We start from the raw sequence: 5,051 nt of genomic DNA on the forward strand, positions 1-5,051 counted from the left end.
CGGTGGGTGTTCGACCAATTCGAATTTTAGTTCTTCAATTTTAGCCATTGAAACGAAGCAGGTGTGAACTCGGGCGTTGTCGTGATGAAAGAGAATTTTTTTCTCGTCAAATGTGGTCGTTTTTTAAATTTCTTCTTTCAGCTGCTCTAATAATGATGCATGATATTCACCAGTGATTGTTTTACCCTTTTCCAAGTAGTCGATAAGTATAATTCCACGTGTATCCCAAAAAACTGTAGCCATAACCTTACCAGCTGACTTTACGGTCTTTGCCTTCTTTGGAGCTGGTTCGCCTTTTTGGAGCTGGATTGTTCCTTTGTCTCAGGAGTGTAATGGTGTATCCATGTTTCATCCACAGTCACAAATCGACGAAAAAATTCCTCACTTAAAAATTCCCGACTTATGCGCGCCAAAAGAGCCTCAGAGGCGACCACTCTATTGCCTTTATTCTCAGCTGAGAGCAAACGCGGCACCCATCTTGCCCATAGATTTTTCATGCCTAATTTTTCATGTAGAATTGAAACAACAAATTCATTTACCCAGTTATAAACCGTTGCTAAGGCAGGGGCAGATGTGCCATGAACTGAGTTCAATTCATTTTTTATCTCATATGGAGTTAAACCCTTTAAATGAAAATGTTTGATTACCGCTCTGAACTCCTTTTTTTTCATTTTTTTTAACGAACAATTTTTTTTTTCAATTGGTTATAAAAACACGTAAACTCAGAAGATATGGACTGTGACTGCACCATATATCTAGTCGGGAGTGGTGCTGACTGAAAACAGATGATTTGGAGCGTTTCGCGCGCCATCTGTTGGTCATTCTAAGGACTTATTGAACTACCCTCGTAGTCATAAGACGAGACCCTCAAAAAACTGTTTGGTAGAATAAAATAACTGTTTCTTGGTTCAAAAATGGTTGCAACAAAATTCCAATTTTAAAATTCTCTGTCTGTTCCCTTACCAATTTTTTATTTCCCCCGACCGTTATCAATTTTTCTTTCAGATATAAAAACAATCCTATATACCTATGAGAAAAATTTTATTGCAAAGAATGTTTCACAGAAAAAACTAAGAATAAAATTTGTTGCAGGAAATTTTTTAGAGTGATAAAGTTTTGTTTAGCCAACTTCGCGTATTTCAAAAACAATGTGTTTGTCGTGGAAAAACAAAAGAAAGTTTAACCGATATTTGTGTCAAGTTTATCCTGTAAAGTTAATTTGTGTTGCAGAGAATCTTTCGTCGGAATTCGATGTAAAGTTTATCTTCTGTTTTTTAATTTATCTTAAAAACTTTTTCACTTTTTTGATTTAAAAAATATAAATATTCAGTTTAAAAAATGATTTTATATCAAAGAGATGAATTTTTAACGGAGAAGTTTAATTTTCTACTAAAAAGACAAAGTTTCGACCAAACACACGAATTTTTAACCAAATAGGGGAATTGAATTTTTAACAAACAAAAAAAAAGATGGATTTTCAACAAAAGATATAATAGTTGAATATTCAGTTTAAGAAACTTATTTTTACCAAAAATGGAATATTTTTTGTTTTCAGTCAAAATAATTAATTTTCAAACCAAAAATATTAATTTTCAACAAAAAAGGAAGCATTATCAAAAAAATGAAATAGTTTAATTTTCAGAACAAAATTAATTTTCAATTAATAAAAAATTTTCAACAAATGGAATAGGCAAATTTCCCACCAAACAAGTGTATTTTCATAAAAGAATATTAATTTTCGACCAAAAAAGATAAATATTTAACCAAATACTGAAATTTTCAAACAAAGAAGTGAATTGAATGTATAATTTAAAAAAAGTGAATTTCCATTAAAAAAATATTAAATAATAATATAATAGTTGAAAAAATTCATTTCGGTCCAAAGAAAATGGACTTTTAATAAAATGGTTAAATTTTCAACCAAAGAAATGTAATTTTAATAAAGAAGATCAATTTTCAAACAGCGAATGAATTTTCTACCAAAACAGATGAATTTTTAATAAATTAACTGAATTGAAAACCGTACAGGTGAATTTAAGGTTGAATTTTCAACCAAAAAATACGAATTTTTTAACCAAACAGTGAAATTTTCAGCTAAAAAAGATCATTTTTTGGAATAGTCAAATTCTCAGTTTTAAAAATAAATTTTGAATAGAAAACAAAATTTTTAACAAAAAGTTGAATTTTCAATCAAAGGAATGAATTTTGAAACAAAGTGGTAAATCCTTGACGAAGATTATTTTTTCTAAAAAAGAAGAATGTTTAACAAAGTACATGCATTTTCAACTAAACAGGTGAATTTGAGCTTGAATATTCAAGAACAAAAAAATTAATTTTCGACAAAAATGAAATAGGTAAATTTTCAGATAAACAATTAATTGTAAATAATAAACTTTTTTAACAAACAGAATAGTCAAATTTTCTACAAAAAAAATGTATTTTCATAAAAAATATTAATTTTCAAGCAGCAAATTAATTTTATACCAAAAAAGATGAATATTTAATAAAATACTGAAATTTGCAACCAAAGAAGTGAATGGAATGTTTAATTTTTAACAGAAAGAACGTGAATTTTCATCAAAAAATATAAAATAATAATATAATAGTTAAGTAAATTCATTTCGATCCAAATAAAATTTACTATTAATAAAATAGTTAAATTTTCAACCAAGAGGTTTTTATTTCTGCCAAAAAATTGAACAAGATCAATTTTCAAAAAAAAAATAAAGAAATAAAATAGTTAAATTTTTAACCAAAAAAAATTAATTTCAATAAAAAGATAAATTTTCAACCAGCAAATAAATTTTCTACCAAAAAAAACAAATAAATGAAGTTTCAACTAAAATTATAAATCTTCAACCAAAAATCTGGATTTTTAACCAAAACCAAATAATTTTTAACGACTGAGTGGTTGAAAATTTCAAAAAAATTCTACATAATTTTATTGTGTTAAAAATTCTACTCTACTCGTACAAAATTTACCTTTTCTTTAAAATTCAAATTTTGTTGCTAATAAGTCAACTAATAACAGTGCAATAGTTTGGTTAAAAATTCATTAATTTTGTGTAATTGTCATATTCTTGGTTGAAAATTCCGCTGTTTTGGTGGAAATTTAACTATATCGTAGAAAATTTACTTTATGTTTAAATTTAATAATTTAGTGTTGAAAGGTGAATTTAAATCCTTTCTGGATAAAAATTTCACTATTACCACTTTTGGTTTTCTAATTACAGATTTATCTGTAATAAGATAAATTTAATCTTTCTTGGACTTTTTTGTAAGGCAAACGGTTTGGTGCACAATTCTATTATTATTATGTTGGAAATTTAACTATTTTGTAGAAAATTTAATTTTGGTTTAAAAATTTAAATCTTGGTGTCGGAAAATGAACTAAAATCTTTTTTTGGATAAAAGTTCAATATAAAATAAAAAATGATAATTTTTTTGTTAAAAATCTCTCTGTTTCATTCATTCATCAAATTCCATTACTCGTGCATCTTTTTGGTTAAAAATTGGTATTTTTGGATTGAAAATTAAATTATTTTTTTTTCTAGAAACTTATCTCGAGTTGGAAAATTCAAATTTTAATCGTGAAACAACTTAAATCTTTTTAAACAAAAAATTCAACTATTTTTTTCAATTAATATTTTTGATTAAAAAATAAATCTGTTCTAGTAGAAATTTCATTTTTTTACTGAAAATTCACATTTTAGCTAAAAATTATTCTGCTTTGCTTGTGTGCTTTTTTGGTTAAAATGTAATTTTTCAACTGGAAATGTAACTTGCATTTTTTTAAGATTGATCTTTTTTAGTTAAAAAGTCTCCTTTTTTTGGTAAGAAAATAATTTTCTTGGTTTCAAATTTTATTTTTGTTATTTAAAAATGCATTATTTTCGTGTAAAATTAATTTTTTGCTGAAAAGTCATATTTTTTTGTTGACAATTTAGATAAACCTTTATTTTTTCTTGGAGTGAAAAATCTTATCTGTCGCAAAATACTATAAAGTATCACACTTTTTTGTTGAGAAATAATTTTTTTAGGTTGAAAATTCAACTATTTTGTTAAAAATTTAATTATTTTGTCGAGAATTCGAGTATTTTGTTAAAAAATCCATTTTTTGCAGTTAAAAAGACAATTTTTGTTCCAAATAAATTCATAAATTTAAACATTTTAAATTTGTATCTGGAACACTGTTTTTTCCGTTTATAATAGATTATATGTTAAAATCATTGCAATATTGAAAATTCAAAATTGACATAATAAAAAAGAATGAAAAATAAAAAAATTACATTTTGCGGTTAAAATCTGCAAAATTTCAAGTTATGTTGCAAGAAATTGGAATTGAAACAATATTATGTAAAAAAATTTCTTTTCTGATTATAATTGTTTATATTATAAACAAATTTATCCATCTATCGACGGAACAATTCTTTTTTGTTTCAATGTCCGACTTTTAATTGGGATATTCATAATAAATTCGGCAACATTCATGATGAGTTGACACATTTTATGATTTTTAAAAACAAAGTTAATAAACAAATACATTATTCGGGCATCTGTGAACGGAAAAATTAGTTTTTTTTTCGATTTCACTCGTTTTAATTGGGAAGTTCGTGATGATTTCAGCAAAATTCATAATGGATTGATAAATTTTATATATTTTTGAAACCAAATTTAATAAACAAATGCATTATTCGAGCATCTGTCGATGGAAAATTTAGTTTTTTCGACATCCTAATTAAAACTGTTGACATGGAAAAAAACGAATTTTTCTGTAAACAAATGCCTGATTAATGCATTTGTTTATCTAATTTGTTTAAAGAAATAATAAAATTTATCAACTTATTATGAATGTTGCTGAAACTCTTATTAAGTTCCCATCTGAAAAGACTGGCATTGAAGAAACCGAATTTTTCTGCCGACAAATGCCCGGATAATGCATTTGTTTAAAAGATCATAGTCTCTTGCAATATAACTAGAAAATAGTATGATTATGGAAAATCATAAAAAAAAATTTTTCAAAAAATAATTTGTTGATTAAATATTTCGTT

The 5,051-nt window shown here is 25.5% G+C and overlaps 1 protein-coding gene across 1 annotated transcript in view; it reads right to left on the reverse strand.

Annotated features, from left to right (window-relative positions):
• LOC117181959 (trypsin beta-like) overlaps positions 1-5,051 on the reverse strand; it is a 9,462-nt gene that overhangs the window by 954 nt on the left and 3,457 nt on the right. The window lies entirely within an intron of this gene.

Source organism: Belonocnema kinseyi, chromosome 10 (assembly GCF_010883055.1).
Source record: "Belonocnema kinseyi isolate 2016_QV_RU_SX_M_011 chromosome 10, B_treatae_v1, whole genome shotgun sequence".
NCBI classification, from domain to species: Eukaryota; Metazoa; Arthropoda; class Insecta; order Hymenoptera; family Cynipidae; genus Belonocnema; species Belonocnema kinseyi.